Genomic DNA, 13,764 nt, shown 5'->3' with positions numbered 1-13,764 from the left:
TATTTCTTTTCATTCCTGTACACTGATATGCATATTTTTTTACTGAGCTATTTGGTTTATTTCTTTTACAACCAAAGAGAAGGAATTAACCATGTAAATAGGCACACAGAGAGTAAGGACACCATTTAGCACAAACCTTAATCACTGCAATTGAACCCAAAATAAGTAGCTTGCTTTCTTGAATAACATTCACAAAAGAGTCATTCTTTCTCTGCATCGCTACAAAATCTTCAGTCTACATGTTCTTTTAGATCTTTATAAGCTGTATGCATCCCTTCCAAGGATTGTAGAGACTAGAAATGCTTTGTCTGCAGTTTCTGAGCACCTGGCCTATCAAGTGAACTAAGAAAAGATTCATGAACTAAGAAAAGATTCATGACCTCTGCTCCACAGGGGAGGGTATTGCATAGTAATGTGATCAGCTAATGTCAGTCATGTCCTCCCCCAGATTTGGTCAGATGAATAAAGACATCTTACATATAAAAACTACAAATATAATACAAAACCTGTACTTTTCTCTCTGTAGAACAGAGAAATGTACTAAAAACTGTCCTCTAACAACAGCATAAAGAAAAATACTCAAACATCAAGAATCATCAAATTAAATTTCCTGTGCAGCTTTACTTTCAGAGGACTGACATATGCTTTTTGGTACAAACTCTAATTATATAGCCTTTTTTTTTTTTTCTTGAGAAAATTCTTACAATGGAGAAGAAGGGAGTTTATGCAAAGAACTTTTTTTAACTTCACCATTAAGAACATCACCCATACCTTACGCACAGGACACAATTTCAACTGAACACTGAATTAAAAAAAAAATTACTTCTGGGACATTTCTGTAGTATACATCACTGTGGTATCAGAGTAACCAAGAAACATTATTTTCCAGACACAACATCACTTGCAGGAAGGATAATACAATTACACCTGTCTGAGATACAGGAGCTTAATGCCAGAATATTCAAATATCTATTAGCTCAGGGTGATACCACTTGATGTGCCTATGGTCCAGATTTTCAGTATATTTAGCATTTCATAAAATTTTCTCTGTTCAAAGAGCAGCTCTAGCAGACTTTCTCTGTGGTTCCCTTTTCTGTTCTGCTCTTTTTGCACTTCTGCTGCTTTTACTCCCATTTTAATGCTGTCAGCACCTCTCTGCTTCTTGGCCCCTCTCATTTCAGTTTGTCCTTTTCTCCTTCCCACCCACACACTGCGGCTTGCTTACTAGTAAGATGATGAACATACTATCAAAATTACTTTTGGCTAGAGAAAAAGCATCAATGAACTTTTGCTGAGCTCCATGAGAGTTGCTCAACCTATGCCTCTTACAGAGGTATAATAGACACTGCAGTCTGGCCCCGAGGGTGAGTAAACACTGAGTATTTTAATGCTGGACAGCACCTGACGTTGGACAGCACCTGAGTCCCATTGGTAGTGTGTCCCTTTCTCAACCTTTACCATTTTCAGGTCAAAGTACTGACGAATTTGGTGGGCTCTCTTACAACGTATCAAAACAATGTGTATTAAGAGTGCCACTGACCTGACTGGGGCATGACCTCAGGGAGGTTTGGAGAATATAATTTCCTGACCTAATTTCTTAGGATTGAGCAGGGTGAACCGGACCTAAACGATGGACTCTGCCACAGTCCCCAGTCAGAGTGGATTTGGATGACTTTGACCCTTGAGCAGTGTCTAGGCTATCTCAGAGATCATTTGTTGGTGTGAACCAAAATCATGCCAGAGAGCATGAAAAATAATGGACAAAAACAGAAGGAAAGGATTAGATCCACTTTTTTTTTGGTTTTATTCACAGTATGGGTGTACTTTTACAGTTTGATTAGAACACAAGTGAGGAGACAGAGCACAGAAAGAAGAGAATTTTCTGAAAGCTTTATATATCTATATTCTCATTGTTTTACCAGATTAAAAAAAGGTTTCTGGCACCCCAGTTCGGTGTATCAAATTCATTCATCAGTCATTTGAAATTTGTATCAGTTACTTATGAGATTTTCTTAACAAGAACACAAAAACATTATAGGAAGTATTTGAACTTCTATTTGAATATAAAGTAAAGCAAACACTAAATATATAGCCCAAAAGTTCTGATCAGTTTTACAGAGTAGTAGAAAATGCCAGGCAACCATATTTTTTCATGAAATTATAAACTTTATGGCAGATTATGTTTAAGCCTGGTTTTTACATGGTTTACAATTTTGTGGAAAGCAGAGTAATACAAATAATGCCTGTCTTGATTTGATATAAATAATGAACTCTTTATTGGGGTATTGTTCCTCATTTGATGGTATTAAGAAGGATATGCATATTTTTATTCATTATTCGTTGATTTATTATTATGAATAAGTAATATGTAGAGTATAAATTACTTCAGATAAGAGATAAGAAAGTAAAACAAAATATTAGTTTTATATTTAACTGAAAATACAACCAGTTACTAGCACCTTTAACTTTATATCTAGTTTAGTAGGTCATTATTTCCTCCTACATGTATTTCAACATTAAATGTATAGGTAGATGGCCTAATATGTGAAAGTAAGGAGATTCTGCAAAGAAAATGTTAGGACCTCAGAGGTTTATTTAAGAAAATAATAAAGGAGGTACTTTCACAGAACTAAAATATAAAGTTACCTCTTAGCAGAATGGTAAAGGCAGACAATGTATTGATTTACTACTTTGATTTTTAACAGACAGAAGATCTGGGTTTTTTAGATATGCTAGACACAAAAATAACGCAAAACAACTTTATAGAGTAGTGCAGACAACTATGACAAAGGAAGAGATTCAAAGTCATGAACACAGTCAAATCAAGCAAGAGTCATTAATCCCTAATGTAGTCTATTGTGTAACCTGTTTATTCATTAATGAAGCAATTGCAAATGTTGACTCAGGTTTATTTTCTTGTCATGATTTACTGGGAGAAAAGGGCTGAAAGAAAAGACTAGAACAGAGCTGTTTAAAGCTGTGTCTACAATCTCTGCGTGGTTTTGGCCATGTTCCAGAAACATAAAAGAAATCTCAGAGCAATCCCTCTTCTCTTTTCTTTTCTTTTCTTTTCTTTTCTTTTCTTTTCTTTTCTTTTCTTTTCTTTTCTTTTCTTTTCTTTTCTTTTCTTTTCTTTTCTTTCCTTTCCTTTCCTTTCCTTTCCTTTCCTTTCCTTTCCTTTCCTTTTCTTTTCTTTTCTTTTCTTTTCTTTTCTTTTCTTTTCTTTTCTTTTCTTTTCTTTTCTTTTCTTTTCTTTTCTTTTCTTTTCTTTTCTTTTCTTTTCTTTTCTTTTCCTTTTTTCTTTTCTTTTTTCTTTTTCTTTTTTTTTTCTTTATTTTTTTCCCCCCTCCTTCCTTTTTCCCTTTTGCCTTTTTTTCCTGTCACCATTTTAATCTTTTTTTCTCCCCTTTTCCTTACGCTTCAATTTTTCCTTTTCTTTTTCATCATTCCTGGTTTTTTTTTTTTCTTCCCTTCTCCTCTTTTACCCCTCTCTTCATTTCCATTTTGTTTCCCTTCCCCTCTTTGCTTTGCCTTGATGTGCCTAGTCTTACACATCTTCCTCTTCTCCTGCCTCATCCTATCATTCTATCCTGGAGAAAGGATGCCCAAATGCAGATGGAATACATTTTCATGATGGACCCAGTTCCTGGAAACACCACACGTACCCCACACTGGCTCTAAGGAGCAATCCTCATAGGCTATAGGTTTATCACCTTTTACAGATCAAACATCTGTCACAATGGAGGAATTCTAAATGAGAGAAGTTGTTATGAGCTCCATTTTGGCAATATTTAGAGAGTCACAAAATTAATTATTGAAAAATTAGACTGATTGATGTATTCATTAATTAATCTCTCTGGATTTTATTAGTATTTAGGATATCTAACAACTACAGTTATTAACTATAGATTATTTTTCACTTTCCCGTTTTTCCAATATATATTTCTATTTGAAGTAACATAATCTGTGGGTAAACAGAAATATTTTCAATGGTGCTGGTTAAGCAGAGATTATTTGAAATAGATGCATAAAGATGGAGTTACATTAGTGTAGTACTGACTTTGTAAAGGTAAATTTCATGGGTTTCATTTAGGAATTAAAGATCCTTAAAATTTTATATTTGAAAATTTTCAATAATTTTATATCTTTTCTAAACTGCCTAATTCTTGCTGGAATTTCAGTGATGTTTGAAGGCAGATATTGGGCATGTCTGAAATTCTCATAATTATTTGAGTACATTGAACATAGCCCTGTTTTCAATGATTCAGGCAGCATTTAACATTTCTAAATCAATTTCAAAAGAGAGGAAGGAAATCCATTAGAAAAAAAACACTTTATAAAATATGCAGAGAAGAAAATTGACATAAAAGGTTGACAGAAGCACAATCATTCTCTTTGGAAGACTGGAAATGTAAATAAAGGCATCATTCTTCTCAACAAAAACTGTCCTTTTGAAATATGAGTGCTAACAGTACTACACACTGGAACATACCATGAAGATTAGTATACATTCTTCAGATGATTTTGAAAGGTCATTAAAATCAAAAAATGTCTCGATATCTAAGTACCATCACCTGATAACACTTTATGTCACCCTTTGCTGTATAGTATAATAAATACAAAAGACTTATAAATAAAATAAAATAATAGTAACAATATAACAAAACCACAACTAGCAAAACTGGGTGTAGATTATACTTGACTTCAGTAGCATTGGCAATAAGACAATTTTTAATATATTTTTATATTTTATTTATTTTATTTTTATATTTAATATATCAAAAGGTTTTTTTCTCTTTTAGGGTGACAAAGTTTACAAAGTGGTTTCAGCATACATTTCAGTGTCACTGGTGGTAGATTTTAGTAATAGTTCTCATACACAAAGAGTCTTATGTAGAAGGACTAAGTATTTCCTGAATGTGTTTATTTGCATTTGAATTTAATAATATCAACCCTCTTTCTACCAATGCCTATGAACAGATCTACCAATGATGCTGAATATTTTAAAGGTCTGTTGGTAGAAAATATAAAAGCCTTCTCATTAACACATTTTCAAGACTATGTAAAATAATATTGAATAGAAAATAAGGGGTTGAAAAAATTACCTATTTAAGGAAAAAAAAAGCTTTCAAACGGTTATTACATTGCCAGCAGATTGAGGGCGGTGATCCTGCCACTCTACTCAGCCCTGGAAAAGCCCCATCTGTAATATTGTTTCCAGTTCTGGACTTTTTAGTGCAAGAAAGGCATGGAGTTCCTGGAATGGGTATAGGAGATGGAAACAAAGATGATCAATCGACTGGAGCATCTCTCTTACAACGAAAGACTGAGGGACTTGGTCCTGTTTGGCCTTGAGAAGAGACAGCCATGAAGGGACATCATCAATGTGTGTAAGTATCTGAAGGGAGGGTGTCAAGGGCATGGAGACAGGATCTTCTCAGTGTTGATGAGCAATAGGACAAGTGGCAATGGGCAGAAACTGATGCACAAGAAATTCCACCTAAATATGAGTGGAATTGCTCTGGGTGAGCTACCATGCACTGGAACAGATTGCCCAGAGAGGTTTTGGAGTCTCCCTCATTGGAGATATTCAAAAAGTATCTGGACAAAATTCTGTGCTATGCGCTCTAGGATGACCCTGCTTCAGCAGGGAGGTTGGGCCAGATGACTCCAAAATAATCAAATTAAGAAAAAAAAAAAAAAAAAAAAGAATCTTTCCATATTTTGATGTGGACGGATAGAATGTAAGAGAATAGTGCAGAAGTCAATCTCAACCCTGAGGAGTTGCAGCTGCACTAATCACCAAAGATTAGGAACAGCCCTGCCCTTAACAGGCCACAGCTGTGTCCAATAAGGATGAGTGCTACAAAAGCGTGGGGTAGCTGGGTGAGGAGAGGCTTGGGGTTTGTTGGTTGTGTTGTGAGGAAGAAGGAGGAGTCAGTGCTGTGAGGAGCTTTATAGGAAGTCACTGAGAAGGTATGGGAGCTTTGCAATAAGATGGCAACATTTTGATTCCTGTATTCCTGGTCAAATCTGGCCTATTTCAAATTTACCTGTTGTGTTTATCTTTTGACAGCCTTATGTATTTTTCATTTTTAAAGTTTCTTAATTTCAGAATTATTGCTGTGTATATTTAGAGTCTATGAGAATTTATGGATCGTTTTTATGTCCTGGAAATCAGACTTTCAAAGAAATTTTGGCTTTGGAAGCACAATTGTCTTTGTTAATGCCCATAAGAGACGCTGTTCTATCAGAAATCCAACAGGTTTTCAATATGAAAGCCTCTTTTATTTTAGTAAGAGTGAAAAACAACACCTTCGAAATTGATGTATCTCACTTCTGATATACTTGGTTTCTATTTGGGTGAGAGGCTTACTGGCCCAGATCAAAAAAGAAATTGGTGATCTAGAAAACAGCTGATAATATTATGAAATGGAAGGTAAAAAAGATGGGAAGGGTTTGTGGGCCAAAGTATACTCTTTATATTGTTCCATTATATTTCATTTATTCTGCTGATGTGGACATTAATTTGTTTGTTTTCCTTAGTCACTGAATACACTGCATTGCATTCAACACATAATAATCAATGCCAGTTTTTTGAGAAAGAATTTTTTTTATTCTAAGAATAAATAAATGGAAACAATTGGAATTCACGATGTCTAATTCAAGTATTTTCTGTTTTGTTCCCCCCGGTCCTGAGCAATTAATATAATATATAAATTCCATCTTCTTTTTGACCATTCTTCAACATTTGTTATAAGATTTTTCTGAACTCTTAATATTAAATCTGTTGCATTACCTTTTTTTATATATTTTTCCAATCTTCTTAAGAAGTAAAATTTTTTTCTATCTCATTTTGTAAAGTATGCTTTTTAGAGCCCTGTAAGTCTGCTGAAAGGTTGGTTCATTTTAAATTCTGGGAATAAAAATCCTGACAGTAATTCAGGTAGAGTCTGGCAGAATTAAATTAAACTATAAACCATATTTCTCAACACTTTTTTTTTTATTTTATATACTGGAAAATTCAACAGACTACCCAAAACCTTTGAAGCTAATCAAAGGCTTTTTTAAAATTTTTTACTTCTCGGAGGGGTCTCTTAAAAATAGCATCAGCTTTTGAAACGAGCAGAGTATGAAACCCACCATTTTCCCACACTTTTACGGTGTTTGTTTCATTTGATTTATGTCCTTATTATTAGAAAATATGAGATGAACAGGGTAAAAAGTGTGATCTGTTCTGAAAAAATAATGGGGCTCCAAACTCAAGTGGTGAGAACCATAAAGGTTGATTTCAAGTTCCTGTTAGACATTTCTACTTGACTTGAGAAAAGGTTCACCTGGACACAGAAGCACAGTCTACATGGTATGCTGAGAGACTTTAAGGACATAATTGTGAATGTATTTTATGGGAAGAGAATCATAAATGCTATGCATATCTAATTCACAGAACAGACAAGGACAATTGCCCACTCACAATTATGTAACACAGTTCTGTGTCAGGCACTTAAGAATGGTAAATAAAAACAAGCAAAAAGTATTTTTAACATGTAGCTGATATTTTTAAAAGACTCATTTTAATTTATTGTGGTTGTCTGTATGATGTAAAATAGATTTGTGATGAGATGTTTGATTAAGCCTGGGGATGAAATTTATCATTTGATCGTGCATGTAGATGGAATACATTACTCTGGAAAAATAAAAGGCATCTCAGAGCTTGAGTATTTTGTAGCCTGACTTTCTATTTTAGTTCTCTATAGCTAAGACATTATTATTACCTAAGTATTATTCAGTTAGGAAAAAATACATTGTGTTCAATAGTAAAACCTGAGGAAAGGAAACAGTAATTTTCTAATATCAGGGAAAACTAAACAGTCTTTAGAAAAGTTATTCAATATTCCATAAACTCAAGAACATTTTCTCATCTTTATGCAAATTGTACAGTATCTGTATGATTCAGCAAGTGATCTTTGTTCCTAAAGTAATAGGTCAATTATGGCTAAGCAACTGTGATTGCAAGACCATAGCAAAAGTTTTGGCAGCTTGGCTCTAGGCATTTTTATGTGAAATTACTATTCCTGATATAAAGTCTTAATTTAATAAGATGGAAAATAATAACAAAAGGGAAGATCTGTGGCTCATCAAAAGCTATTTTATGTGCTACTGAAAAAGGGCATTTCACCCAGCTGAACAGAGAATTTTTTCAAAGTGTGAGCAGAAATGGACTTCAAGGACACCTTTTATTTCCTCCCATTTTCTTTTTTCTTTTTTGCTTTTTTTTTTTTTTTGTTTTCATTTTCAGTTTGCCAAAGGCCGCTGTCATCACTAATATAATTATTTCTAAATTATTTGATCTGTGAAGTTGCGCCAGACAGGACAATTCTATTTCTACACTCTTATTTTGTATTTTGGAATATTTGGCACAGCTAATCAGAGTGATTTATTGAAATACAGTAGAGGAAGGTAGCTGAAAATAATGCCAGAGCACTAGTATTTTTTTGAGATGACCTATATCCAGTCTCTAGAAAACACTTTATAGACACAAGATCAATATTTTATTAGCAATGACTAATAATTCATGATGATGTAATATGTTATGAGAGGAAGCCATTTCCTGATATCTGATAGCTGGATATAAATATAGCAACCCCTACAGATAATTATTGCTCTTTTGTACTGTTAATAATACATTCCAGAAAAAAACCCCCAAACAACCCAAATAAACATATTTTAATATTTAGGTAAAATGATAGTTTAAGTGAACTACTTCAGGTTTATTATGCTCTGCTTGAAATGCCTTTTTGCCCATTATCTTGAAACCAATGATACAAGAGAGAATTAAGCAGTGCCTGATTTATGAAGTTATATTAAGTTTATAATAAGAAATGTGTAGTAATAAAATTTCTATGACTAGCTTTAACTGGATCTTTTTCTTTAATAGAAGAATCTTTCATGCAAGTCAAGGAACAGGTATCACATTGGCTGTGTGGGTGTTTGCCATGCGGAACGCCGATTCTTACTAGACAGAACCCCAAATGAGAAAAATCTCCAAGGTTTCTACCGGCATGTTTATATACCTGCAGGGATTTCCCTTTTGGCTTGTGTTGACAGCTTTCAAGGATTGTTTTGTCTGGAGTGTCTCTCTGCCTTTTTTTTTTTTATTAAGTCTTTTTACAAGTTTTTAACTCTAGCATTAAGAATGTCAGTCTTAAGACTTATGATTTAGCTATCTGAAAATAATTTTCTTATTATTAAATAGGCCATATGACAATATATGTAGATACATATATTTCCCTTTTGTCTACAGCTTTGACTACTCTCATTTTTGGTACATTAATCTTCTCTCTCTCTCATTCCACAGCTATTACCTAATAAAGTAAAAAGTTAGAAAAGAATATACCAGAACAGTGAATGGAAAAAATCAGAAGCATGGTTAAATTCATGTAAGCTTACTATTCAAATATTGTGAAAGTGCTTGTAGTAATCCAGCTTTATATGATCACAAAAAAGGTGTCCGGAAATGAGAGCCACAGTGAGCTGACATCCTTTATAGAAAAGAAAAAAAAGAAAGAGGAACTTTTGGGTTATGGTTCATTTAGCTTGGTTTAGATATCTACTTTAGAATAAGGAGAATTGTGCCCTTGACTCCAGTAAGTATATTGACCACATCTTTATGGATGGTATAGGTAGACAGATTAGGATCTCAAACATAGATTTAGATCTCAAAATCCACAGAGTGAAATTTATATTCTCATTTGTAACTTGAAGGCAAGAAGAAAAAAAGGGAATAGTAAAATATATTTCCATTGGACATACTTTTAATAAGATATTTCTCCAAAAACAATTACATTCTCTTTATATAGACATATATGTGTGTGTGTATGCATATGTATATCCAATAATAGACATTCAAAAATTTGCAACAAGAAGTTTAAAGTTGTGTGTCTTTCCTTGTTAATTTTCCAATTATATGATCTGATGAGAACTGCGATAACGTGATGAGTCAGAAGCAGCAGAGAGCTGGCTAATAAAGACACTGAATACATCTTCAAACTTACTGATGTAAGTCAAAACTTACTGTTTTACTGATGCTGTGTGGTGCTTCTTATTAATCATCAGTTAATAACTTGGCAGCCTAACCCTCAGAGGCAAAGGAACTCTGAACACCTGCATGACATCATAAAGGTGGCATGATATTTAGTGATAACTCAATTATTAAAGTGTTCATCATCACAGTGTAATTTTTTTAATGTAATATTTTTCTCATTTTCACAGCTTTTCTTCAGTTGAAGTGTAATGTCAGGACAGAGGCATGGGGAAGAAGAATCAGTTAAGGATAAGAGAATGAAGACATGTGCCCAACTCAAAAACCTCATGTTGAAGAGCTCACATCAAGGGTTAGAAAGAATTTCCTGGTTTTGTGATAACAAAATATTCATAATAACAGTTCTAATCATTATTATAGCAAGCCCTATAGTAAAAGAAACAGTATTTTGATTTTAATTTTGCATTCCACAAAAGCTATTTTTTATTAGTTTAAGAAGAAGATATTCACACATTAAAGAAAAGGCAGTATAATGGACTGTATCCTCTCATGGGTAGACACAGGATATTTTATAGAAAACACAGTTTTTTCACACATGAAATCCTCTTTTGAACAAAGACAAGGTGTAAAACCTCTAGGCTGAATGTCAGGTATTTGAGGAATTTATTGAGATCATTATAGACACTTCTTCACTCAATGCTTGCTTCCATGTGCAACAGCTTGTTTTTTTCAGTCTAAAAATGAAGGATTAAAGAGGAGGAGAGAAAAGAGGGAAACAGTACAAAATCAAGCATTTTGCCAATAGTCTGCTAGAATGTGGTTGGATACCCTGATAGTCCTTGTGGCTGCAAGGATGCGTGCAGGATATGCACAGCTCACAGGGGACTGAGAGGGGCTTTAATATAAAGTTTGTGTTGCAGTCATTCAAGAAGATTCTCAAGTTCTGTAAGTGGAGATTCATAGCACCTATATTCTATCTAGTTATCTGGCATTACATGAATGGTCCTATGTCTTTTAAATAAGCATACTTTAAGTCTAAAGAAAGCTCAATCCTCTCTGGCAATACAGTATTAACACAGTTTCTAAGGAAAAAAGAAACTAAAAAATATATTTTCCACTTCTACTGAATTTTGGCTCCAATTTTCAAACAGGGAGTGCAGAAGCCTGTCATACTCCTTGTAAAGTATTGACCAAAGCAAAATTACTACCTTGCATCGGAACCCAGAACAAAATTCTTGCTATAGAGTTATATCAGTTATGATGGGGGTTTTTTTCCATTAAAATTCAAGTCAGTTAATGCGTGTTGAGAATACAGAAAAAAAAGAATTTAAAGCAACTTAATAGTGTGTTTAACTTAGGAATGTTTTAGTCTTACACTGACTAAAATATCAATAATTATCTAGTCTTCAATCAGTTCCATTAAGTGTTCACAGAACAGAGCATTAAGGCCACTTAATGTTAATGCTAACTTTATAATCATCTAGGAACAAATATTTCAAAACAGCCCATAAGTTTCAATAAAATCAGCAACTACAAAAAAATGGAAAAAATTATGGTATATGAAAGTAGAAAATGTGCTGAATGCCAGATACCCACAAAAGCTGTTCACTCTCTCCTCTCTGCAGCTGGACAGAGGAGAAAAAGGGTTGAGTTAAGGTTGGGAGAATCCACTTATCAAATATTCTCACAGGCAAAACAGGCTCAGTTTAGAGGTATGAGTTGAATTTATCAATAACAGAATGACATCAGGATAATAATTAAAATAAGTGCCTAAAAAACACCCGTCCTCCCCCCCTTCCTTCCCAGCTCTCTCTCCTCCCCCAGTGGTGCAGGGATTGGGGTTATGCTCAGTTCATCACCCGTGGTTTCTCCTTCTGCTCAGGGAGACAAGTCGTTCCCCTGCTGCACTGTTGGGTCCCTCCCATGGAAGACGGGTCTCCATTAACTTCTCCGGCGTGGATCCATCTCAAGAGCTACAGCTCTCCACGAACTGCTGCAGTGTGGATGACTCTTCCATAGGGTGCAGTCTTTCAAGGACAGGCTGTTCCATTAGGGGAGCAGACCCCCTCTCTCCCGTGGGCTCACAACCTCCTCCAGGCATCCAGTCACTCCATCGTCAGCTCCTCCTCCGTGGGCTGGGGGTGAATCTCTGCATCCCCACGGACCTCCTCCGCCTGCAGGGGCACAGCTGCTTCACCATGGGCTGCACCATGAGCTGCAGAGGGATCTCAGCTCCAGGGACTGGGGCACCTCCTTTCCCCCTTTTTCCACTGACCTTTGTGCCCGCATGGTTGTTCGATTCCCATGTTCTTGCTCTGCTCTTCTCTAGTCACAATTACAGCTGCACAACAACTTTTTGTTTAGATTTCTTCTAAAATGTGTTATCACAGAGGCATTGCCACCATGTCTAATTGACATTTCTGCCTATGGAACCACCAGGGATTGGCTGTGCTGGACACTGAGGAAGCTTCTAGTAACTTCTCATGGAAGCCATCCCTGTAACTGCCCCGTTACCAAAAACCAAAGCCACACAAACCCAATACATCAGGATATAAAGTCACTTTAATAAATGACCTATGTTTTGGAACTTGGGTAGTAATGTCACCTTTAATGAAATACAAATGCTACTGAAAGCACATACTGTAATCATAGAATCATTTTCTTACCGTTTGGTCTGACTCAAGTGAAGCATCAAAGTCAAGACAATTTGACAGTAACCAGATACCAGTTTATAGCCACCATTCATGAATTGATTGACTTGGAATTTCCAGGTGAAGGATTCTGTGTCCAGGTTTCATTTATGATTATCTTGATGGTTGGATAAAAAAAGTGGTGTTAATCTCTCTGGAATTTATTCACTTCCATATTTAGATAAATGTTCATATACTAGATCTCTGGAACGAACGAGATTGCCCTGTAAACTGAAAATTCATACTTCTGTCTAGTAATCACAGATGATAATATTACAAGGAAAAAATCAAAGAGATGTTAAAAATCTTCTCTTCAATACAGTTCCTCTAAACACTCAAGGGAGAGATTATTATTTTAATTTTCTGGGAATAGAGTATAATCTAGGAAGCAATTTTTAGTCAGTCTCTTGGCTCACATTAGATGTAGAACAAATGTTATTTTAAACATAATCTGCAACACTTAATTGCAAGTCCCTGTTCTGCCAGATATTTAACCTTTTTTACATTTATTAACATTGTTCCTGAGAGGTCTATACAACCTGCAATCTCTTCATTATTCCATTATCTAAAAGGAAATCAGTAACACAAGTTTTGATTATTTTCTTTTAAATATTATGAAATATTTTACAAGAATATAGTGAAGCAAATGGGGAATATTACCTAACAATTCTGATACATTTTGAAAAAGGATATGTTAAAGAAAATGAGCTTGTAAAGAATTCTGTTTTGATGGGATGTCATAATAACATTTCTTAAATGGTTCTCTTTCTTTTTCTCTCTCTCTTGTTCAGTTGTACTTATTTTTAATTAATTAGAAGGGAGAAAATTCTACCAGAGCTTTAATATTAAAATTAAGTATTTATAATCTGGTAATGTCCTCAGGCAGATCCATCTGTAGGTCCTATTACCTGGTATTTAAATAATATGTCCTGAAAAATTTGGATGCAGGATTTAATTTATACATATCAAAAAACATTCATTGAGCTAAAAAGGATACTAATAAATCTCATCTTTCTGAGGGTGGGACCAAAG

At 34.6% G+C, this 13,764-nt stretch overlaps 1 long non-coding RNA gene across 2 annotated transcripts; it reads left to right on the top strand.

Annotated features, from left to right (window-relative positions):
- The first annotated feature begins 5,902 nt into the window (after positions 1-5,902).
- On the top strand, positions 5,903-13,493 carry LOC131554718 (uncharacterized). Of its 2 annotated transcripts, none has more exons than XR_009274412.1 (3): positions 5,903-5,976; positions 10,273-10,394; positions 11,925-13,493. It is a non-coding gene; the product is annotated as an uncharacterized LOC131554718 (long non-coding RNA). The 2 variants fall into 2 exon arrangements; XR_009274411.1 differs by lacking the exon at positions 5,903-5,976 and adding an exon at positions 9,900-10,059.
- The last annotated feature ends 271 nt before the right edge of the window (positions 13,494-13,764 follow it).

The sequence above is a fragment of the Ammospiza caudacuta genome, chromosome 2 (assembly GCF_027887145.1).
Source record: "Ammospiza caudacuta isolate bAmmCau1 chromosome 2, bAmmCau1.pri, whole genome shotgun sequence".
Taxonomy (NCBI): domain Eukaryota; kingdom Metazoa; phylum Chordata; class Aves; order Passeriformes; family Passerellidae; genus Ammospiza; species Ammospiza caudacuta.
Note: the sequence above shows the minus strand (reverse complement) of the source record. Positions and strands in the feature narration are given on the sequence as shown.